This window comes from Columba livia, chromosome 2 (assembly GCF_036013475.1).
Source record: "Columba livia isolate bColLiv1 breed racing homer chromosome 2, bColLiv1.pat.W.v2, whole genome shotgun sequence".
NCBI classification, from domain to species: Eukaryota; Metazoa; Chordata; class Aves; order Columbiformes; family Columbidae; genus Columba; species Columba livia.
In genome coordinates this window covers 106,587,795-106,613,121 of record NC_088603.1, presented here as the reverse complement: position 1 = coordinate 106,613,121, position 25,327 = coordinate 106,587,795, and the positions used below count along the sequence as shown (strand labels likewise).

General features: G+C 41.1%; 1 protein-coding gene and 1 long non-coding RNA gene across 5 annotated transcripts in view; one reads left to right on the top strand and one right to left on the bottom strand.

The window, feature by feature from the left end:
- LDLRAD4 (low density lipoprotein receptor class A domain containing 4) overlaps positions 1 to 25,327 on the top strand; it is a 301,744-nt gene that overhangs the window by 210,669 nt on the left and 65,748 nt on the right. The gene's annotated exons all lie outside the window — the stretch shown is intronic.
- LOC102094082 (uncharacterized) lies at positions 18,222 to 23,154 on the bottom strand. The gene is made up of 3 exons (XR_010470426.1): positions 23,041 to 23,154; positions 20,642 to 20,733; positions 18,222 to 18,488 (listed from the first exon to the last, which is right to left on the bottom strand). It is a non-coding gene; the product is annotated as an uncharacterized LOC102094082 (long non-coding RNA).

Genomic DNA, 25,327 nt, shown 5'->3' with positions numbered 1-25,327 from the left:
GCGTGACTAGGTCCTGTGGGAAGGCTAGGAAGCCAAATAGTCCTTAAATATTCATTTGACTTGAGCCTAATTTTCATAGATAGAACATGTTTTACTGAACATTTTGGAGGGCTTTGCACTTGAGATACAGTTTTCCTTTTTTGACATTCTGTTGAATATTGAGGAGCCTCTTATCTTTTGCTTCCTGGCTGAAGGTAACTTTAGATGATGCTCTGAATAGAGTGTGTGCCAATCCGTAATGAAATTTCCAAGTGCAATTTATGTCAAGCACACTGCTTTGACCTTTCTGTTTTGTTTTCGTAGGAGATGTGCAATAGCAGAGTCTAATCTTCCTCTTTCTAAAGTCAGAGCTTGTTTGGTGAGGTTTTCAAAATATTCCAATCTGATAAATCTATCTGACAAGATTTATGAACCTGTTAATATTCCTTAATTTAAGACATCACATAATCTTGATAATTGTGCTTACACAATATCATGTTGGCCATTAATTTGATTTCATATCTAGCTACACACAGTCTTTGAAAAGTTTTATGCAACACATGCGTTTGTGTACTTTTATCTGTAGTATTGAGCTACCCACCTGAAAATGGTTTTCTGCCTTATCTCTTCTTGGTAGGGCATGGTATGTCTGTATGTACCATGTGTGACTGCACTATATTCTGTCCTACTTCCACCTTGTCTTCCCTTTTCTGTAGCACGGGGCAGAGCTGTGACTCTTCGGGAAATACTGAAGAGGGTAGTACATTCCTCTGAGGAGTACTGTGTATATAGAGATGTTGGTAACTGTCAGCTTCAAATAGTATATACAGTCTTTCAGTAAACAAATTTTCATCACCAACAAACCACAGATTCTGTAAAACAGAGAGTAAAATTTATTTGGCGTGCTATAAGTAAGTTTTAAATACAGTCCTTGAGTGAAAAATATTTTGATACACACACAGATTTACCCCTAGTTTGCTGTTAAATATTTACATTTATATGCAAGGCTTCACCGGGGTAGTATATATCTCAGCAGGCACTTATAAATACATTCCACGCAGTGATTTATCAGTCTATACAGTGTTAACGCAGAAACGTACACTATACGTGTAACGTGTCAGCCTGCCTTCAGAGCTTAAGCACAGCCTAATCCCAGTTCTTCCAAATGGCTACAGAGTCCAGTAAACTAACAATTTCTCTGGTATATCCACAGTGGAAAGTTCTCTGTCCATGACCAGCCACTGATTCGATCAGTTGCTAGTGAAGCAAGAAACGTCTACCAAAAGCCTTAGTAAGCTGCACTCCAACAGCAGACGTGTCCCTGCAGCCTGGGCGTATCAGCTGCCAAGCCTGCAGAAGCAGCTGCAAACCTCCACATCTGCAGCCTTCCCTCCAGCCCCGGAGAGCAGCGGTGTATGGCCTGCGACAGGGATTGCCCAAAGTGAAAAACATCCGCCAAAGCTTCACAAATAGTTAGTACAAGGTTAGTACAAGGCAGTAGCTGCCTCACGCAGGTTTTGTGGGGGCACGAGCCCTTCTTCACCGAGCCGCTTTGCTTTGCCAACAGCAGGACGGGCGGATGAAAGGTCCGATTCAGTCCCGCTGCTACTTTCTGCGCTCTTCTCCCTGCCGAAGTCAGGCCCTGCTGTTGGGCCTGGGGCTGATGCACACATGGATCCGTGGCCTCATCTGAAGGAAAACATCTGTGCTTCCCTCTAAACATTTAAGTGTGTGGTCACTTTGATGAGGAAGACCGGGCTTGCTAACCTTCTGCTTTGCGGTCATTGTCTAGAGGTGTGTCAGGCCAGTGAAACTGCATTTTGGAAAGTTTAATGCAGTTTTAATAGCAGCTGTGCTCCATTTCCCAAAGCTTTTTTTTTTCTGTTTGGTTGTTTCTAGGGTCAGTGGAGCAGATTTTAAACTGAATGAACAAAAGTGGTACAGAGCTTAGCAGGTCTGGAAGGAATCCTGGGTACATTAAAAACAAATGGGAAACAAGACTTCGACCGAAATTGAGAAAAAAATGGACTACAAGTCTCCTGGGAGTTGCCTGGCTGGGTTTTCACCTCTAAATTATTTCCATGCAGCAAGTTTAGCAGGGATAGACCCAAAAGGCATTGGTTGGGAGTCTCCAGGAATTCTTTCTATGATTATAACTATTTTTAATTTCCATCTTAGATAGAAGGAGTATGCTTTGTATTGTTAACAGTATTTGGCATGGTAGAAGCTTTAAAGAGAAGCTGCTTTATAGAAAAGGGGACTGTGGAAAGAATATACCTGTCTGTATCTAACAGAGGTAAATAGGCCCTATTCTTGCAGGAAAAACACTGTTTCCGTTCTTCTGTGGTGACTTGCCAAGTGGGCTGGATATGAAGAACTTCCCTGCCTTGTTCTTTGCTCCCATCTCCGGCGTGGCTCTCACCACCAAGCTCAGCTGCTCTCTTGCCTGGAGATGTTCCCCTGCTTGTGGCAATGGTGCCCTGGCAAAACACTGTTTACTCAAAACAGACCAGGCTCTTCCTGTGAAAACAAAAACTTTCAAGTGAGAAATAAGTCTGATTGCTTTAAATCGCCTCGTGTCTTCCTCTGTCCCTTCCCTTTCAAATTAAAGCACACATCTTGATCTTCTGTCATACTTGGAAATCTGAAGGAGTGGTGGGGGGGAGTGGAGAAATACCGATGAAGGAAAAGATAAATGTAGCAAAGGTGGAAGTGATAGTTTATTCATGGCGTTACATCTCTGTTATCTTGATCTGGCCTACTTGAAGACTGTTTTTTTCCCATCCGAGCTCCTTTGATGAGTGTTGATAGTTCTCTCCCACTGCTGTGGCTGTGGCCTGATCCTCTCGCCCCACTTCCCTCACACTCAACATCCACAGGATGTATATTGTAATTCGTGTGGATGGAAGGAGAAGCGGCAAAAAATAACCTTCCCTGGCACAGGAGGCAAACCATCCATCTGTTTTCCACCAGCTCCCACATCTCCTGTTTCTGAAGTTGCTGCACCTATTTTGCAGCTGACTGCCAGGCTCCAGCTATTGTGCTGGAATCAACAACCCGGACACTCACTTCCATTTTTATTACCGTTTCTTCCAGGAATGGATCCATAAGCCAAACATATTTCTGGAGCTCTCTTTAAAAAAAAAAATATTACCCTTTGATTTAGTGAAGTATGAGATCTTTTTTTTTGTTTTGTTTTGTTAACAGACTTTCAAAGGCAAGGCAATGCGGAGGTAGCTTCCCATTCTTGCTGCCAATTTTCTCACGGTGTTGAGGAATTCATTTAGGTTTAGTTTTGAGGCAGGGTTTGTTGGGTTTTTTTCACGTCTCTGATATTGTTAACATGAGCTATTAAACAAAGTCATGAGCCAGTCTGTCAAAATCATTATTAGCTTAAAGATCACGAGCCTTTAATGAACAGGTAATTTTCTTGAGGCTTTGCAGCCTACTTGGGCTTTTCAGGCTTTTCTGTGTACCCTCTGCTGGAGGCTTTCTTTAATGGAAGCTGATTCCAAGGTAATTAGTTGTTTTCAAAAACTACAACTTTAAATAGAGCATCATGAGATTTGCAGTTAAATCGCGAGGGTTGGCAACACTGAGTCTCTTATTCTAGAAGCTTTACAGTATTTTAAGTGCTTTTGTGAGACATTTACAGTGGCACTTCCCCCATCCGCCTTAGCTACCTCCTGTGAAGCAGTTGAGGCAGCTTGCAACATGGCTCTGTCAAGGTTCACAGAGGCTCCACCTTCTTTCCTATGTGACCCAGACGTTCTGTCCCCTGAAATGTGCCAGACGGACAAGAGGTTACTTTGGGAAACAGTTTGCACTTTTCCCAGACTCCGCTGCTCGGCTTCTCTAACAAATATGTAGCTGAGGTAATGTCACTGCGGATCGTTATTTGTACATCTTTTCTAAAAGCTGAATGTCTGAGCTAATAAAATCAAGAAACTTAGAAGCACTTTCAGGAGCACTTTTTTTTTTCCTCAGATTTCCTTCTGTCACTGCTTTAGGAGCATTTATTGGGACTGTTTCACAGCTTAGAGAGTCCTTTGGCTGAAGCAGAACTAAAGGGAGTGCAGCATCTGCCTTATGAGGAAAGGCTGAGGGAGCTGGGGCTCTATAGCTTGGAGGAGATTTAAAGGTGACCTCATTAATGTTTATAAATATATAAAGGGTGAGTGTCACGAGGATGGAGCCAGGCTCTTCTCGGTGAAAACCAGTGGTAGGACAAGGGGTAATGGGTTCAAACTGGAACACAGGAGGTTCCACTTAAACATGAGAAGAAACTTCTTCTCAGTGAGGGTGACAGAACACTGGAACAGGCTGCCCAGGGAGGTTGTGGAGTCTCCTTCTCTGGAGACATTCAAAACCCGCCTGGACACATTCCTGTGTAACCTCATCTAGGTGTTCCTGCTCCAGCAGGGGGATTGGACTGGATGATCTTTTGAGGTTCCTTCCAATCCCTAACATTCTGTGATTCCGTGATTCTGTGTAAAGGGCTTCCTCACCAGTGTACGAAGAATTTGGTTGAAGGGTTTCTGACAGTAGCAGAGCACATTATTTTTTTTTATCTGAGCATGCTTGTGTTTCCACTCAAATTCATTGATAGCCATGGTAGTTACTAGGCAAACATGATTTTAAGGTGTTTTTTTACCCCCTTATCAAATGGTAACAAAACCCTTTCTTTTCAGGTATCTTTTTCTTGGTTACGATGTTACAATACTGATTGCAAGAGTCATTACTGTTTGTGTGGAGTTTTCAGACTATGTTGAACATTTACAATAGTACAAGGTATTCTGCTGTAGTTCATTAAAACGTTCTTTAGGAGGCTTGGGTCTGAGTCAAGAGTAGTTGAGCCTACAGAAAGACTCTTAGGAAAACTGCAGAAAACGTAATAGTTTCAGTGAAGTGCCTAGCAGATTTTTTTCCTGCACCAAGGTGGAGCTGGAGATGGATCAAGTTATTCCCCGTTTGTTGGATCTCCTGTGTCCCACACCAAAGCAGGAGCTGCTGCCTGCCCCGAGGTGCCCGTCTCGTGCTTTGCTTGGTGGAGCTTCCACTTGGAGTAGGTACTTAAAAGTGTCAGCAGTCATGAGCACAGACTTGCTGCTGTTGCCAAACACATAAGTTCAGGGAGGCCCAAGGTCAAGTATTTTATTCAAATGCAGCAGAAGTAGCTTTCCATATGCAAAGTAAGTGCTCTCTAATTTGGAAGGACTTCTTGTTAGCTTTCTCTGATCATCCTTTGCATGCACCACCGCCCCCCAGTCATTTACTTGTGCTTAAAGGAAGAACATTGCAAATTCTTTTTTCTGGTTTTGATAATGATTTATTATTGATATTGAAAATCTAGCACCTTTTACATGTTCTGCAATTAGAAATAGGAGCAGAAGCTCTCTAGAAACTAGAGTGCTGTGCAATGGTAGAAGTTGTGAAACAAGGCAAGGTAGAACAGACAAAAAGTCATACAATGACTTGCATGCCCTACAGCTGCACAGACGCCTTCAGTCTTTGCCTCAAAGTGTTCAAATGAAAAAAGCAAACCAAACCAAAACAAAAACAACACAAAACCAACCAAACAAAAAACCACAACAAACCAAACAAACACACACAAAAAACCCCCCAAAAAACAAGCAACCAAAAGACCAAAGCAGAACAGAAAGGGAGAAATGGATCAGGGGAGGGAAACAGAGACAGAAGGTGACTTCCTCACAAACTACCTGAGCATTAATGCCAGAACCTCCCTGCCTGATCCAACCACCCTGACTTTAGCCCTGCCCGAAGTCCTGCGCTATGCCAGTGTGCTGTACACTTAAACTGAAAAGTCTGTTTACACACAGCCAAAACCACGCTTTTCCCAGTGACGCAGCACACCGCGTGAACTGATGTCTTCTTTGTTAGTCATTTCTTTTGTATCCTTGATGGGATGGTCCCGGCTTAAATACAGCATTAATACCTTCCTAGTGACTCGTGCTTACCTCAGCTGGAGACGAAGTTGAAATGGCAGGCAGATGTACAGTATACAGTGTACTGTATAGTCTGTTTTTTTCAGAAATTTAATTCAAGGCGCAATCAATGTTTGTCCCAAATGTGAGGCGGTCAGCACCAGCAACAGTAAAGGCCTGGCTTTAGTTTAATATAACCAGAAGCTGTGGTAGGCTGGTCTCAAGGGTAAGGAGGCAGTGGGGCTTGCATCACCAGCTCTCTTGGGCTGCATCAAATCTCTCCTAGAGATGTCCCCTTAAGGACTCTTCTTCCAGACACCAGGTTATATGGTTACCGAAGACCACCATTTTTAGTAAAGACGGGAAAGGCTGTAATTGGTTTCATTTTATACAAATTCAGTGCGACTTTGATGAATTGTAATTTTGATGAAGCATCAGGTACCCCGGTGCTGTAAAGAAACACAATTTAATTTTGAATTCAAGTTTCATCCAAGAGCACATTTTTTAATATTTTGGGATGATTTTCCTGTCTCTTTTTTACTTGTTTAGTTTTTTAAGTTGGAAGCTGCCTCAGCATGTTATATGTGCTGCTGCAGTGGCATTTCTTAGCTAAGCTCAAGGGAAGTTTTAGAGGTTGCTGGCTCCTGAGAATGTAACGCATTGAGACATGGGCTTTGTTGGTGAAGTCAGTGCAAGAGCCTTCTGGCTCTGTGCATCTGCCTGCCACCAACAAGGGTTTGGCAGTGGGACTGTTGGCAGAGCCGGACTGCTGAGCCATCGCTGAAAATATCTATGTGCAAAAACAGCACTACTGAGGGAAAGAAAAAGTACTGGATGTTGTTACGATGGATTAATTCAGTGATGCGTTTTGAAGGATGGCGGCACAAGCAGCATCGGTGGCTACCTGTGGTGTGAGTCCTGGTGAGCAGGACCCTCTAAACCTCAACTCAGTGCCATAGCCAGCAATTCATCAAATGCCACGTGCCTGCTACTCAGAAATCTGAGTTAGTTCAAGCACTAACAGAGGGAGTGTATTATGGAAATACCGTAAGCCAACCAAGACACAATTACAGGCTTCTGTGACTTCCATCAGTTGTCACATGTTGCCCAAGTTAAAGTTTTCATGTTAGAATAAGTAAAGGGCAAATTTATCAGACTGATTACTGCATTTTCAGAAAGATGGTTAGCTGCTGGTATTTGTGGATCACTGATTCATCTGGGAGATGCAATGCAGCAGGAAGGGCGGATATGTCTCTTGGAAAAAGAGGCATTTCAGTTGTGTCCTTTAAAGCCTTTTTTCTCTTCATATAGACTCATAACAAAAACACTTTCTGAAAGGTATTCAGTGCTTGTTGAAAGCAGAAGATGTGTTTATGCTGCAGATTGTTAAATGCATTTACAGCCTTTTTCGGGAGCTCAATGGGAACTGTGCTGTGGTTATTTATTGGTCTGCTTCAACATCTGCTGGTTGAAATTAAAGAAAATCTATTGCCACGATGTGCAGAAACATTATAGATTGCTTGTGTTAAGATGAGTTATGAGGCAATTTGAGTGAAGCCAAACACATGTTGGTAGCTGCAGTATGTCAGGAAAAAAATGCATAGTTTGCAATATTCAGATAATCAATATGAATGGATTTACACGTTCTTAAGATTAAAAAGTAGACTTGTTTGAACTGATTTCTCAGTTTCCTTTGTGATTTCTCAGGCCTGGCCAAAGGGACTGAAGACTCTGGTTTCGCATTTGAGTCACATTTGGTGACTGTCAGCTGGTGCCTTCCAGCCCGTCTTTCATGCTCCGAGCTGTGCAAAGACAGGTGTTTTCCACCTTTGTGAACTATTTCAAGGAACTTACCTGGCAGAAAATAATTTGGAAAAAAAGCTAAAATCATTAGAGCCAGTACTGATCAATCCATGTATGTAGTAGTTTCAACAGGTGCTTCTCCAGCTTCCTGTTCTTCTGGTAGCTTAAAGTTCTCAGTCAGTTCTTTCAGGTTCATCTTTGAAAGAAATAGAGATGGACTTGCCAAAAATAAAAGTGTGTGCGAGTCCCCCTGACCGTAGCCAGCATGCAATATAGGAAATCCTATGAAAACAGAAAGACCTGCTCCCAAATGCCTGCTTATGTTCCCTCCCTGCAGCACTTCTGGCATCCTTTGGCACTTTATCCTCATCTTTTCCGTTCGCTGGGAGCCTTGCTCTTTGCTTTTTGACTTCTCTTCTCCGAACTGGCCAGAGAGGCAAAGAGCAACTTTGGGTGACTGGTTACTTGCCCAGTATAGACTTGGTGTCCAGACTGGAGAGAACAGTTTGCCAGCAGCTCTTCCTGTGGGTACATCCATCTGAAAGGAGAGTCCGTGCAGTTATTGATGGATGCAGCTATGGTCACATTCAGGATGCTCCTACTCAGATCTGGTGACTGTAGCGGCAAGATCAGGGCCCACAGCATTTCAGAAAAACAAAGACTGTTGAGTATATTAAAGTACATAACTACAAGTAGAATTTGTAGGGCACACAGGCAGCTAGCCAGATTGTAATGTGCATGAGAATGTGTGTGTAATTATGTTGTTTCAACAGATGAGCTAGCTCTGTAGGGTAGGGACTTTCCTTGCATTGTATTTAATTTTATTCTCCACATAGAAATATATTCTTGGAATTCTTTCAGCATCTTCAGTGATATTTTAGTTTTCCATTGCATGTGAAGATAAATTAACAGTTGGACAATGGAAGTATTTTTCTGCTATGTTTGGTATGGATTCTCATCAGCGGGATACTGGGTTTGGTTTGAGTTCCCTCGCTTCAAGAGAGACAAAACTCAAGTAGAGAAAGTCCTGAATTATAAGAGATTTCAAATAGGTAATCACAGAGAAAAGCCTGAAAATAATGGTTTGCTTAGTCTACAAAAAGGGGAGACCAGAAGGGACATAAGTCTTTGATATGCAAAACGTCAGTATTTAAGTGACAGTGATCAATGGTTTGCCGTAATTTCCAGAGGAAGCAAATCAATCTTACATGCCACAGAGGTGATTTAGGCTAAAAGTCTGTAAGACCTTTCCACTGCTGAGATGATAAAACACCGTCAGTGTCTACCTGAGGGTTGCTCAACACAGTGTCCTTACTTGAGGTGAGAACAGCTTAGATAATCATCAGTCACAGGTAATCTGCATGCGCTTGATCCTACCTTAGAGCAGGAGGTCAGACTAGTTACTTTCTGAATTCTCCAGCCCCGTATTTCTGTGTTTTTATGCATGAATTAAAAAAACCTACAGCACCCTGTGGCTAAAACAGAGGACTTTGTTAGATAACTGTCTGCTTTCCCTGTCTAATTTTATCTCTGTCTGCACTTGGTCTTGCTCTACCTCTGGCCACATGTTCTTGCCCAGTTCCTTGTGACAGTTCTACAGCTGTGTGGTGACCTGGACTGCTGTACTGACCCAACAGGAAAGCAATGCAGTAAGAGAGGTTAGTTTAATGTAACTCATTCAACTTATGTAGCCATTTAGTAGATATAATACAAACATTTATAGTGGTGAGAGCTACAGCTTAGGTACTCTGTCAGCAATGTTGATTAATGGACAATGCAGGATACAGGATCAAGTCTTCCAAAATTTTCTCCAGGTCTAATAATGCCTTAAGGAAGTCACTTAACTATTTTATCTTGCTTCCTCGTCTGCAAAATAAAAATGCTTGTCTAACTTGCAAGAACTGTTGTGCAGCACTCAAGTTTCAAGAGTGGGCGAAAGTCTGAATTTTATGTTTTATAAAAGGTCAAACCAGCATTTTCTGATAATTGTAGAAAATTAACTTGAGCTGACTCAGTTTCTTATCTCTGTGTGCCAAAGTAACTTGTCTCCTGTGAATGTCGAAGGTGGAGTCAGGGAATCCAATCAGAGAGGAATTTTGTAGACATGTATCACGTAGAAAGCAGCATGTGTTTCCTCATTTTTACACTTACTGTATAAGGAGAGGATTAATATTTTCCCAGCTGTTTTTGTCTGCACTCTGGAGCAGTTTATGGTCAAAACACACTGAATACTATGGAAAGGCTGCAAAGATTTGAACATTTCAAAAACATGAGCCATAATCAGGGGACTGCAATCATTCTTTCTCCTGCCCAGAGAACTGGAGAGTTCAGAGCTGCAAGAGCTGTAAACACACTGTGTCATCCCTCCTTAGGCTCTAACAACAACATGAAAGCCCTGATTGGCGGTTTTGGCACATTTTCCTGAAACGTTGTTGGTGTAGAACCTCCTAAGCCAAAGGAGTAAACAGCTTTTGATCCTGTGTAGCTCTGATGGGAGCAGAAGTCTGGGATACAAACATGAGTTCAGGCTGGGTTTAGGAGCAACATGTGGCAGCCAATGTGGAAAAGCATTGTGCTTCTCTCTGGTGGCGATGGGTGATGCGGTGGTAGGATGTGTCCTGTAAATACCTCTGATGAAGTCTAGGCTTCCTTCTGGGCTGCCGGAGTATTTATATGTGGATAATTTAATATGGGCACTTCAGGGTTTGGAAACACAAAGAAGTCAGGTTGACCCTCATATATAAACGCTCCTGTGAAATGCAGGAGTAAATATCGAGCTGCCCTCAGTGGTACCTGTCCTCTGTCTAAATGCTTGCACTTTATCCGTGGTTTGGCCAGCATGATGCAGACATCCTGCATTATGACTTGAAGCTGGCACTGCTCAAGATTTCACTGGAATTTCGCTGTGTGATTATTTCTGAAGTTAATATCCAGTTTATGGTGTGTTGTCATCGCTGGATTATAGTTACCAGCTCTTGCAGTCTTCCTCTATGGTCATGCATTGATTTGCATTTTCTTCAAAACTTGCCTTCTAAGGCTACTGATTATGGAAATACTTAAGAATTTTGGTCTCACTGTACAAAAGGTTAATTTCTGTCTCAGTTGCAAAGAAGAGCTTAAACATGTGATCACAGAAGGCTTTGAAACTAGATAAAACTAAAGAAAAACTATGAAGGAACCTTTAAGCTCTCATGATATAAGCTCTGCCATAATTGCTGAAGAGTTTGAAGTGGCAACTCATGTTATGTTGATTGATTCCATAGAATATTAATTTATTAAATATCTTTCTGTGTGTTTAGCTGTGTTTTTATTCAGTGCCAGCTTCAAGAACCTAAAATGAATTACTCTAGGCTCTGGATATTTTTTTTTTGCCACTGATGACAGTATATTCAAAGAGAGATAAGAATTTTAATAACAAAAAGCTTTTTTTTCTTCCTGATCTTATTGATCATGCCTCTGAGTATACTGGTAACTTTTTTGCTGTCCTTAGATTTTCTGAATAATATCTTTAAATGTAAGGAGCGGGCTGCTTACCCCTGTTTTGCGTTCTCTCTCAAAAGATGCCAACCAAAACGAGTTGTTAGTGTAATCTCCATAGCGTCACATCTGTGCTCTCTATCCAGTACATTTTATGTCATAACTGTTCTTGAAATACAGTTGAACCCCATCTGGATTTTCCGGTTAGTAGTTTGCATTTACGGTGAGCACTAGGAAATCAGCTGCTGTGAGAACAATATCCAAACTGCAGTGAGACAGGGTCAGCCCCCACATAAACGCGATGTGCAGTTTTAAGGATTTCCTTTGAAATTTTGTTAATAAAATGTTAATAAAATTTTTTTGCTAACATTAAACTATTGAGAAATAAATGTAGCTTCAAAAGTCATTGACAAACCTAACTAAACTCATTCAAAACCTTCTTACTTTTGCTGAACTCATAGTTCAGTATCTTGACAACTGCTCTTCTTGTCATGGGTTCTAATTTAACACTTTTTGGAACATTCTGTTTGGGAGAGAAATCGGAAAGTTTCATTACATGTGATAAACTTATTAAGATACAATGAATTCTAAATTGGTTTAATTTAGCAGCACCTTTTGTTAGTTATTTTGTGACTCCATTAATATGCCATTGTTAACTTGATTTTTAAGCAAGCAAACATTTTTGGTTGGTTGGTTGGTTGTGGTTTTTTTTGTTCCTATGTAGCTGTATTTCTTACTAGGCAAGTGCAAACGTGGTAGTGCAGCGATGCGACTACCCTCCTTTAATGCAAAGTCTCTAGACAATGCTTCGCTGCAGGGTGTAGACATGCTGTTAGAGGATCATGTTTCTATAAAACAACAGAAGCTTAAGTTAGTACATTAGGTTTGCTAAAACAAGTTTGCTTCCACATCTTAATCCTGTTTTCATTGGATACAATCAAATACTTTATCATTCAAATAACAAAGTGTGTCAGCAAGTAATTGTATCTGCAAATTTCAGGCCATAATTATGTGAGCATATGCAAAATGACGGGCAAGGCAAGGGTAATGCAGTTACGATGAGACTGAAAATTTGGCTTATTATATATACAAGGTTTTGAAACAGAGAGGGAGGGGCAACACTTTCCCTGGAAAGGAAGAAGTCAGTATGGTGTTGGCACTGCTCTTTAATGTGTTTTGTCGGTACAAAGGACTACTTTTAAAAAATTATTTTAATCCCTTTCCAATTACAGTTTTCTTTTTGGGACAGCAACAGAAATAATTTGAGAACAAACTGAGAAGTAAGAGCTGTAATGATATTAAGGCTTTTCTTCTGCTTAGAAATTAATGTTTAATAGCTGAAATGAAGAGGCTGGAAAAGAGGTAAAACAAAACCTCAAAAGAAAGAAAATAATCTTACCTCTCATTATTCATGTATCTAGCATAAGATGTTTGTCATACAGCTGTTCATGAGAATAGTGAGTTAGTAGCAGACCCTTCGCTCGCTTCCCCAGCAGAGGAGGAGGGCAGATTTTGGGGGATGTTCTGAAAGTGCAAACGGGGATAAAACCGTCTTTTCCCCTACATTTAAGAATGTACATTTCTGATCTGAAAAAAAAAAAAAAAGTGTTGTTTTATTTTTAGAGTGAAGGGGATTTATTTTCTAAACACAATCACTCCTTTCTTCCCTCAGTCTTTTCTGTCCTGACTACCAGCCCCCTGACCAAAGCTGAGCTTCTATTCAAGGGAAAGGGAAAAGGAAAGGGAAAGGGAAAAAGAAAGGGAAAAGGAAAGGAGGAAGGAAGGGGAAAAAAAAAAAAAAAGGACCCTATTCCCCCATGGGTCTGGTTGGTGCTGCCCTGGAATGGGTCGGAAGGGCCATTTCAGAGGGATGTGAAGCTGCTTCACCCTCAGGCCTCCCGAGGCCGACTCTGCTCTGCTCTTCACCCAGGGCTGAGCTGAAATCTCTGAACTCCAATTCCATGCTCGGTGGCACTGGTTGTGCACTTGGTGGTCAGTTTGGGTATATTTTTAGGGTATGAATAAGGATTACGTGTTTCATCTGTCTACACCTTTTGTGTAACGCCAGACTTCTTTCCCCATTTGCAGTGTGAGCTGACTGGGAAACGTGAGTGGAAAAGGCCTCTGAAATCTGTGGTTTCTGAACATCAGAATAGTATGGTTTGGTTTGGGTTGCAAGGCAGTCTGACACAGAAGACTCACTTATTGCTGGAGTTTACTTTTATTTACATGCCACATTCCTTAGGGCAAATAAAAAGTGTGAGTTTGAAATGGTTTAGATGGATTTTCCCCAAACCTCAACAAAACCTGTGATCTTATTGTTCATAACTTGCTTTGTTGAATTCCATACTAGAGCTACACATGACAATGATTGCTGTTGCACTTCTCACAGCTCTGTTACGTCTACGCACATAGTTTATTCTGTCAAAGATGTTTCTTCTCATCGTGGCTTGTTAGTGCATTAAACACTTTTCACCGTTACAGCAAACTGTTTTGTAAAGGGTTATCTGTTGTGACAGCTTCAGTCTTTACCCATTTCTCTGGTGAAACATCCAAAAAAATAGTCTTTGTAGTTGAATGTGTATTTTACATATTGCACTGCACAAAAATGATGTGTTTATTTTGATTCTGGTAGAGTACATTTTGACTTCCGTCTGATTCTCTGATACTATTTAGCCCCATTCTCTCCTGTGCTGCTTCATGCTGCTTTAGCAGGAGCTGTTGGCTCGTGCTTTTCACCTCCAGGAGCTTCTCTTCTGTTATTCCTACCTTACTAATATATCTTGAGATAGGAGCCTGTTACAGAAGGCACAGTGCAAACATATACAGAGAGGCACTGTTTGGCCTGAAAAGGTTGCAATCTGAAAATGAGCTTGATGATGTCTAGACAAGACTGTAAGTATTTAGTACCTTTATAGCGCTTTGCATCTTCAAAGCACTCTGCAAACATTAACTGATTAACATAACCGCGCCATCTGTTTTGATGTTTACACTTTGTGCAGGCAAAATTCCTGCTTTGCTTTATTACCTCGTGCAGGTACGTGGCTGTCATTATTACGGCCCTTTAGAGGATGGTGAAGTCAGGTCCATGCACGTTTACAGTAACATTTTGCCTTAAAACTCAAGCCAGTGTCATTGGGGCCCCCCTCTCTGACCTGGCTAACGGCAGTTGGGATTATTTCCCTCTGAAATTTCAGCCTCCAGTCTGTAGAAATTGTTGTTCCCATGGCTGCCGGAGGCTGCTGCCTCTCTTGTCGCTTTGCTGTTCGATTTAACTGTTTTCTCCCCAGCCGCAGACAGGCAGGGATGCGTCCAGCAGTGTGGGAGCTTCTGCACAAGATGCTCCCAGGTAGGGAGCCGAAATATTGGCTTGGCCATGCGAAGTGGTAGAAACCATAAAGATAGTGGAAAGAAGGGGAATATCTGCCTTTACTCAAGAGTAGTTTTTTGCAAAAGGCAGTTTTTCTCTCCGACTTCATGTATGACTACCAGAAATGTCATTCTCTTTCTTCTTTTTCCAACTTGATACTGGAGATTTTGTGTAATTGAGTGGTTGTACTGATTGAACCAGTGTTAATTTTCCATTTCAGTTTAAATTTCTTCTTAAAGATTAAGGCAAAGTATGTTTTAGGAGTGATTTAAACCTAAACCCTAGTAGCACTAACAACCACCAGAGCTGAAAAATCTTAAACCAAAACCAGAACGCACTCTTCATTTATGTCTTTTGTTTTCAACTCCTTCCCATTTCAATGTTTCGCTGCCTGAGTGGTGTTTCAGGTAGATCACGCAACCTAAAACTACCTTTATTTTCAAGTTACTGAAGCTTTGTTTTGCAGAGGAGCTGTAAAGAAACAATGCTCTGCTGTCAGCGGGGAGAGAAGGACGATGTTTTGATTCAGGGAAAATTGCGAAGACGCTTGGTGAGAGAAGTGGTTGGTGAGAGGTGTGTAGCCAGGCAGTGCACTGGCAGGCTTTTGCGTCAGTAAAGGAGTCATCATTTAAAATCTCAGATGAAGCTCAGATTAAATTGTGCCGTGCCATCTTGTGGGGATCGGTCATGACCGAGAGGAGACGTGGTGGCTGCGAAGCGGCGGGGAAAGGCCCATGGTAGTTGCACCTCGTTCCTGAATTGCTCTGTGCAGAGACAGACGTCACACATGGTCCTGGAAGAAGCTCTTTCACAAACTCCATGTCTGGCATAGTTCACACCGTGGTTTTAAGTGTGACCTCAAGGCATTTGCAAGGAATATCTTCATACAGACCATAATGAATGAGCAAGAAACTTGCAAAGACAAATTTGCAATTAATAAACCAACAAACCTGGAACATTAGGATGTAAATATGGTGAAAAGACAGACTTGGACAGACCTAGATGATGGGTGTGGCTTTCCTTCACACTGAATATTTTTGCAATATTTTTTTGTTTGTTTGCAGACTCACTTCTGGTAGAGACATTTTGCTACGCTTGCAGGCTAGGATGCAGCAGTGGGGAACAAAGCTCTGACAAAATGGAAGCCACCTTTGTCAGACAGGGGCATCAGAAGAGCTGCCAGCTGATGTCAAACACAGCCAGGCTTCGACTGGAAGCCTTTCCAGAAAGGTTGGATGTTTTGCAAGAGATAGGCTGTGGGATTTGTTTAGAGAAAGACTGTGTCCTGTAGCACCTCTGGGGTCATGTGAGATGGCTGCAGTTCCCCACCTTGAACAGAGCCTCTCACTCACTGGAGTAAGGCTGGAAGGAACCAGACACAGTCCAGGAGGGTTGGACAAGACGACCTCCAGAGGTCCCTTCCCACCTCAGCCCTTCTGTGAGCCTGCGATTCCTCCTTCCTCCTATTCTCTCCCAAAGTTTCCTCCTGCTGGTTTGGTTTCTTTCATGTATGTGCTGCAGTCCCCTCAGCAGTTACTCCAGGAAGGAAGAGTCTTAAGCAAGAGAATTGCAGAGGTTGTTACGGATTTATGTTCAGCCGATTTTACAAGATGGAGGAGTGTCTCCTGTAAACCAGTGAGCATCATTCATTCAGGAGGAATTATGCTGAGAGCAGGTAGACTTTGGCTTTACTATGTAGAGAATCCCACAGCAATCAGAGTGAATTTTGCATCTGACTAACTCGATAGAGATTAATTGTAAGCCTGTCCTCCCTGTGATTGCCCTTATTAGTCCAAACATTTTTACCCTTCCAGAAAAGAACACATTCAACAGCATTTCGATATTCTGCAAAGGAAAAAGTTTCATATAATCAATGTAGATACTTCAGTCATCTTCAATGTAGTTCCTCCAGCTTTTTACTTCCTATTGATTCATAGCTCATCTGCCTTTTTAGTCCTAGTCTCTCCTTCACCTCTAATATTTTGGGATGAAAGTGCAGTATTGGTGTCTTCAGGAAGGCTGTAATTAGGTCCTGGGGTGGCGGTGGGGGGGACAGCATGATGGGACACTTAAAATTTTTAGGTAATTTACAAGTAATTTTCGTTTATTCTATAAAGTAATGGTGATGTGCCATGGGTGACCTAACATCTCACAGAAAGAAAAAGGGTAGAGGTCTTTATTACTGTAGCAACATGATGAAGTTTCTGAAAGTCTGTATAAGATGAAGAGTATTTGCATGAAGGCACAGAGGGAAGCATCGTACAAGCATCTAATTGCAACACTCCCTGCTGACTGTTTTTAATGTGTTGGTTTTATTAAGCATTCTTAATAAGAAGGTAGACTTCTGCTTACGCGAAAAATATAATAGAAACAGCAGTTTAAATTCTCAGATTATTGAAGTGGATGCAGTTGGAACAACCTTTCTGGATGCTCTAAACTAGGTGAATTTGTTCCATCTATGAAAAATCATAATGAATTGGTTTTGCGGTCCTGCATTGGTTGACTCACCTTTCGTGCATGCGTATGTATAGCTCTGTTACATCTTGAAGGTTTGATGTGTTATATTATGCATTGCATATGAGGGATAACAACTGTGTGACAAACTGTGGGTCTATATGGCATGGTGCTTTAACATTTTGTACTTTTAGGTAGCTTCAAGGAACTGTGTCTGAGGAGGTGGAGAGGAGACCTACCTGTGACTTCTCACTACAAGTGACTTCTCTTGAAAATGCTGCCATCAGACACAAAATGGTCATGGTTTGGTCCTAGCTCAGAATGCAGTATGAAAATGACATAATTTTGGATATTGATATGGTAGACATAGGTTATCTGTCCCACTAAAGAGATTCATAGTTTTGCAGAGAAAGAAACACACTTTCTTCTAGCATGGGAAGAATCCAGATTTGCACGCCTTTAATGATGCAACATTTCTGGTTGGGGAGAAGTTCCTGCAGATCATTATTAGCCATTTTAGTAACTCCTCCCGACCTCTTCACAGTTATAGCCTGACTCTGGTCAGTGTGTGGTAACTTCAATCTGTGGCTTCACTAAGGGTAGTAACTAGTAATGAAATAATTTTACACTCTTGAGTGCTTAGCTCAAATAGTTTTTAGGGGCATGCATGAAGCAAGATGTAGTACAATACAGATTTATCAGCTCTCACTTTAAATGACTTTTAAAATGCATTCTTGGTTTTGTCTTTGTAATTAATGTTCTATCCCCACTTGTGGCTCGGAAACCTTTATACTGGGTTACATGATGACTTATTTGTTCTACACAAATCTCATAGTTCAGCTCTCACAACAGGCTAAATATTTCGCTTAAGGTAATTGCCTGACTTCAAAGGAACTTTCATAGAAAAGTAATAATATCAAAAAGAGACTATATGCTATAAATAGAGTATAAAATTCCACATTAAAGATGTGTGTATATTACAGGAATCTTCAGAGCAGTGTGAAATATAATTTGGGCCTTCTTCTGAGGCATAAAATTTGCAGTAATACGTGCTCATCTTATTTGCTTGGAATGAGGTGGGAATACACCTATCAAGACATCTTCTGAAATACCTGAATTCTTTACATCTGAGTTTCCAGTCATACTTGTCTGACTTGGTATTTTCTTCCTTGTCATTTTTCCATTCTGCAAGGTTTTATTTGTGAATAAGCTTTCTCCTGTAGACAGGCAAAATCAGAAGTTTAAACTTCCAGTAGGCCAATTAGGACTTTAGTGAGTTGTTAAACGCTTTTTAAGAAAAGAGGAAGAAGTAAAATGTAAGTTCACATGTGATTAAGCTACGTGCTCTTCACAGGGTGTGTTGATTGCCTGAGAAGTCACGTTGTAGTTGAAGGCAAGTCAGGTCCTTTGAAGTGGTGCCATTACTGTTAAGGCCTGTTGTCTGCAGCGTCTCATTCTTCCTGCAAATAGAAGTTTGTTGGAAAACAATATTTTTAATTAACACACAGCTTCTCTGAGGAAAACGTGTTCTATTTATGTCCTCGTTTCCCTCTTTCCCCACCCCACAACTAAAATATTTGTCCAAAGTACATCTGCAGAAATAATGCTCCAATGGAAACTATTGATTTGGTGCATAAGGGTTGGTAAGTTTACCTCATTATTGCTACAGGAATTGCCTGCTCCCAGTGCTGGCTGTGCAAGCAGCTGGAGAATGAGGCAAAGTATTGCTTTTGTCTGGAATGGCAACTTTTCTGCTCTTTGATCTCCCAATCTAAAACAGCGCTTTTTGCTTGGAATGTATCGTTACTATTAACACTGTACAGATGGACAGACGGAGACGGAGAGGGGCAGTGACTCATTCAGCAAACTACTAGTGTAGGGAGGAAGGGACCGAGCTGTCCTCTTTCTCTGGGCTCCTGCTGGACCGATGGCTGCTGCGCCTGATTTGGCTGACTGAACAGCAGGGGGTTTGGAGCTGCCAATGCTTTGGGTATGCCTGTGTATCAGGACTTCCAAAATGTAGTCACTGGGCAGAATATTGCTTTTGTAAACTTGCTGTTGTTTCAGCAGGAGAGAAACAGAGTTTGGGAGGAGCTTGCATGTACATGATAATTAAAATCAGAAGTTTACACCTGTCTTGTGATTTATTACAGGAGTTCTAGTGACCTAGAGCAAAACCAAGTTACCTGAATTACTATTTTATATTAGTTGCCAGTTCACTTTCATCTTTATATTGCTGTGCAGGCTTTTGCTGTTCAGGTAGGGTGTAAAAGGTTCTGAAATGTTCCTCAAGCTGTGTTTGCCACAGCCAGTTGCCATTGGTAGTCATGTTTGTACCTCACTGCTAAAATAAAATCAAATAAAGTAAAAATACACTCACTATTTTCCTAATAGTATGTTCTATTTAAGTAGTAGTTCCAGGTGTTGGTAGTGATACATGTAGGTGATGGGGAGAGTGGCCTCACTTCTGTGGCGTCTCTGTTATGACATGGCAAAGCTCTATGAAATATTTTTCTGTTGAAAAAAAAGACTTGCAATCAAATGGTCTGTGACGTTGACCGTAAAAATTTCTGGAAATCTGGAAGCTTCCAGGAGGAGACGAGGCTGATTTCCTCCCAGTGTGCCTGCAGACAGGGAAGTGACCTCTGGGGACCCGCATTTGCAGGGCTCCATGGCATCCTACCTGGGCACCTCACCTAGGGGGCTGTGTTGGAGCAGGAGGGCTCATGAGTTTAGGGGTCTATGGCACTGCTGAGGCACCCCAGAAGCTTTGAAGGGTAACCAAGGGAGGTGACGATGGAAATGCACCTTCTCGACACTCTGCTTTCCCTGAGGTCAAGAAAGGCAATTTATTTTGAAAACTCCAAATGGGACCCATGTCATAAACACTTGTATTTCCAGAAACCTACTCCTAGTACCACCAAAGATACAGTTTATAAAATTTGAGATGACTCAAAAAAGGGAGAGTGTTTGTTTTGCAGGGATTAAAAAAAAAAAAAAAAAAGATTAGAAACTTAGATTCTAGAACTGAATGGAACTGGACTGAAATCTTAGATAAGGAAAGTGTATCCACGCTTATTATATGGTGTCAAGAGATACTATTTTCAGGTTGCCGCTTATTCCAATTGACTAGACACATGACTTCAATACAGAACCATTACTTCAAAAAAATGCCCTTAAATCTGGTGCCAGCAAGCTTAAGATGCAGAGGGACCTTTGCAAATAAATAGTTTTTTTATTATTTGACTGAAGGGAAGTAGGATGATTGCGACCGTTCATGGCATGTGTGTTTTCAAGTTCCTCCTAAATTTTTTCCTTCTGACTTAGCGGAACAAAATTGGGGAAAAAAAAAAAAAAATAATAGGTTGATATCATACAGACATATTAGGTCCCATAGCTGTTTTAATTCATACAGGTTCTTCTATCTCTGCATCACCGTTGCATTGTTTACTCAGGGAAAAAGACACAGTAATAAACAAACACAAAGGCTTAGGGCTGGTGACCGCCTGCGTATCACTTAGCAACATCAATATTTTTGTGCACAAATAAAGGTCTCCTGCACAGTGTCGGCTGCAAGTATGTGTGCGTGTGTGTGTTCTTCAGTAGTACTGACCTTGTACGCAGAGGGATCGGTCTGTTGGTGATTGGTCACTCCTTAATTTGGATGTCTAGACATTTCAGTCCGTGCGAGTGAAAGGCAGACATCTAAAGACGTGAGAAGAGATTCTAAGGGACACCAAGACCTTAAAATAATTCCCCGGCAAACTGCAAATGTATTTTGTTCATTTTAAAAATATAGGGTGTAAGTGATTGAATGGAACACATGACTAAAGGCTTTATTTTTTTATTGTCACAATTAATATGCTTCTTGGATATTTTCATGGCTGTGAGATAGTTAAGGCTTCCTTAAAGATGATCTGCAAGCGTGAGAGGGTTAATATAATGATTGTTTTGCCAGCTTCATGGGAATGTGTTTTCTTCATTTGCTAAGAACCAGAATCTTTAGAAAATAAATGAACTATGTTTAAATGAACTACCAAATCTTAATTTATGATGTTAAAACTATAGTCAGGAATGTCATCTCACAGAATGTCCAGACTAATAGGAAATTACTGCCCACCATCTGCGTTTTATTCAAAACCTCTCTATGTGTGAGCAAATGTTGTGAGCAAATGTGTTTATACCCACACATAAGAAAGGTTCAGTTCTGCCAAATGCTGAGAGCCCTCAATTCCCACTGATGCCCTCGGGCATTTCACTGTTTCCAGGGCATTAGTCCTATGTTTGCAAAACAGCAGCATTTACAGTGGCCCAAATTTTCAGCTGCAGTTCAAATATATCTGCAAATGGGGCAAATGATCACCCAGTTATCATTTGCATGGATGGTTGTGTTTGGGACATTGGATATTTGTATAATGGGTTAAAATTTACTTTTTGGAACAAAAAATAAATAAATTGAGGAAGCTGTAGCTATTACCTTAAGAATATTTTTCTGTAATAATAAGATCTGGAATGTGACAGAGCTTGATGGAGCTATTAATATCTTTTGGAGATCTGTTTTCGTTTTCTTTGGTTTTAATCCTTTCAGTCATAAATCACAGAAAACAGCAACTGGTGCTTGAAGAGCAACCAGCATTCAGAAGCAGGCATTCTGCAGCACTGCAGCAACAAATTATTTTGAAAATAATTTGAAATAGTTTTATTTCAGTATTGGTGTACTCTGTCCAGTACCAGAGCGTTCCCATCTGGGAACAGCTATAGCAGCATCACAGAGAAACTTCTGTACCATTAGAGATGTGTTGGTGCAAACTGCTTAGGTAAGAATCACACCTATAACTGAATCAAGTGTTACTTGAGCAGAAACAACAGACCAAATCTTAGAGCTAGTCTGTACTGGGAGGATTCCCAGTATAACATTAGCAGAGTGGTTACCCAGCTGTAGCTGTATTGATGTGACAACACCCAAAATCTGTGAGAGCAATTCATTTCTGCATAAAAGTTAAATTTATTTTCAGATAAGTATTTGCTTTAATTCTGAGAGGAAACTGGACATCTAGAATAGCTTCAGGTCGTCTCTCCTACAAGATTGCCCTGTTCCTCTCTGTTTTTCCTTTTCTTGCCTTTCCTAATGTTTGGCTCAAATACTAATAGTAAACTGCATTACCTCCTGAATTCTCTATGAGATTAAGCATTGCCTTGCGTAGGCAAACATCCCTAGATTTGTGTGGATATGGTGGCAGAGAAAGAACCCAAACAGATATGCAATGGCAAAGCACTAGCACTGACAGGTCTCTTGATGCTCTGAGTACTGTTCCCTCTGGTACATCTGTCCCATTTTTAGAGGCAGGCCACAATTACTGTATATTCCTTCACCCTTCTCTTCAGCAAAGTTTGTCTCTATGCAAATATTAAAATAAATTCAGACTCTGAATCTAGTCTAACTTGCACTGCTGATGGAGCTTCCGGAGCACCAGGAGGGCATTTAAAAACATGGAAGAAAGTGAGTTTTTGTGGAGTTTTTTTGGTGTTTGTTTTTAGAAAACACTCTTAAAATGCTCTTATAGAACAAAGTGTACTTCAAAAATTGTTAAACTAGGTAAAAAAAAATAAACAGCAGTAGCATTCTCCATCACTGGATTGGCCATTTGTATGTGCTAGCGTGTTAAGGTATTTTATTTGCAGTATTGCCTGCTTGCCTTGGGATTCTGTTGCATATTCCACAGTTTTCTGCAAGTTTCAACTCTGAGATTCTAGTGATTATCTGAGAATCTCAGCTTTAATTGTAACATAGCGACAAGGAAATTAATGCAGAAAACCCCTCAGTGAGACATTATGGAAAGAGAAGGCGATACCTGTTTTAAACAAAACTGATTCATCCCACACTTGTTCTCTTACCAATTTCATGCCCACTCTCACAGCCTCCATGCTTTTAAGCTCAAAGGGGTGTATGCCCAAGAAGTGATCTGGCCAGGATCAGCTGTGTGCACCTGGAGGACGAGGGATATCACTCACCAAGTTCTCACCACGTCGTGTGACTTCTGCACTTGCAATGGTCTATGTTTGGGGTAGATCTTCTCTGTCTTTTGGCAGTCAAGCACATTATTGTGGTGTTTCTTTCTGCTTCCGAATCTTGCGTACCTCAGCCTAGGTGAATCTCAGTTTGCTGCTTGTTTCCCAGGTTTGCTCACTGTGGGTGCCCTCATGGCTACAGTTGGCTTCCCTGTTGGGAAAACAGGAATGGCACATATAGCGTGGTGCAGCCTTGCTGCTGTCCTTCTCCTGTCAGGGCACAGGACTTCTTCCAATCCATGCTGTGGCTTCCTAGGGCACGAGTTTTCTGGTCCTGATGCAGACACCACATTCCTTGGTGCGTACCTGTTTGCTGTCAGTCATGTCCATGGTTATCAAAATGTTGTGGGTTTGGTGTTCTTTGGTGGGTTTTTTGTGTTTGTTTGTTGTGTTTTTTTTTTTAATAACTTACCTCTATCACTTTCTGAGTGCTTTTACCAGCAGACATTTCTTTTCATACTTTCTTCAGACCAATCTTAATATTTCTGCTACAAATGCTACAAAGCAGCAAACGGAAGATTTTAATGGCAAGTATATTTTAAACTGTGGCTTGAAGTACAAATTAAGGTATCAGTTGAAAAATAAATGGTACCTAATATTTTTTAATGTCATGATTTTATATTTGACTATCATTTTTGGTTTGGCATATCCGTAATTTGGATTGCCAGCATTGCAGCTAAAATGGGCCAACTAGGACATTTTAAAACATTACATTTTCTTGTAATTCAGACATATTTTCACAAGCAGTCCAGCCATGGTTAAGGGTCTCTGTAGGTCCAACAAAATTCAGATGCTGCTACTTTTGGGACAATCTTAGAGCTCACTGGCCCTGACAACAATATATGAAGATTGTCCATCTAACAGCCATATTGGCAAAACTGTTTGAGCGGTTGCTGCCTTGTGCCGCCACTTTGCTCCCATTCTTGTGCTGCCTCATGTGTTTTGCTGGCACTCAAGAATTGCTTATCAATTTTCTGATGCACTTTGCTGCATGGCTGGTCAAAGGTTTCTAGCACTACAGCAGGATGGGTATGGCAAGATCGGGAATACCTAGAAGCTGTTCATCAGTCTGTCCTGGGATTTTCCTATATGTGTCCCTGGGTGGATTATATCAAGGAAGAAGAACTAAATATGAACTCAGCACTCATAATGCAATATCCTCATGTTCATAAGCTTCCATTAAGGTCACTTGGTTTTGAATCTTTGGAGGCATATTGCTAGGAATTATCCTGTCCTCTGAGATGCTAGTGCTAAAATATGAACTGATGGAAATTTGTACAAATAGTATTTTTTGAATGCTCTCCATGGTTTTGCATACGACTTGACTAGACATATTATTTAGCTTCATTAACCTGAGCATGCAACTGAGGTGTTTTATTACTGGTCAGCTTTAACATTCCTACGTTCCCATTTGTTAAAATTAAATTTCATGCGAGCAGACACTTAACTTTTGCATGCATTTAGTACATATATAATGTGCTCCCATATCAGGTCCTTTGACAAGGTATTATCTAAATGAGCTCCACATAATTGTTTTAATTCCAATTCCTCCTTTTTTTCTTTTTTTTTTTCTTTTTTTTTTCTTCTTGTCTGTAGTGCTCCCAGCAGTGCAGTAGCCAGGATTTGATTTCTGTCAGAAATGATACTGCTTCAGTCTCGTCTCTGTAAGTCTCCGCAGGGAGGTTAGAGGGTGGTTATCCTCCGGCTGGTCTGGACCTGGTCCAGCATTCGATGAGAATGCAAATCCCCTTGAAAGCAGATAACTTCTTTGCAGTGATGCTGCCTTTATGCTGTGTGCACGTTAGGAAGCTTATGATAAGTTTGCATTTGCATTGAAATACTGTTACTTTTTAAAGGTATACAGTCCTTTGCTCTTCTGAAAGCTTAGTATGTATTCCTGATTCTTTTATTTTTCCTTTTTAACACGAGAAAAAATGCATAAATATAATATGACTCAGGACCTTGTCACAGCAGTAGAGTACTGTTACTGCTCTGCTGGAACAGAAGTTCGATCTTCAACGCTTTTGCTGTAGTTCAGCACATTAATTTTTGTGACCGGGATTCTATATCTTCCTAAGGCACGGTGTGGCTGCGCGAGCTTAAGCAAGCCAGGCTTTCTCACACATCCTTGTGGTCCAGGTACAGAGCTTTGGCCAGGAGGCCCGATTTGAACAGGCAAAGCAGCTTTTGGAGCGGATGCAGCCCTGAATTTCTGCAGAGAGGCTGGAAA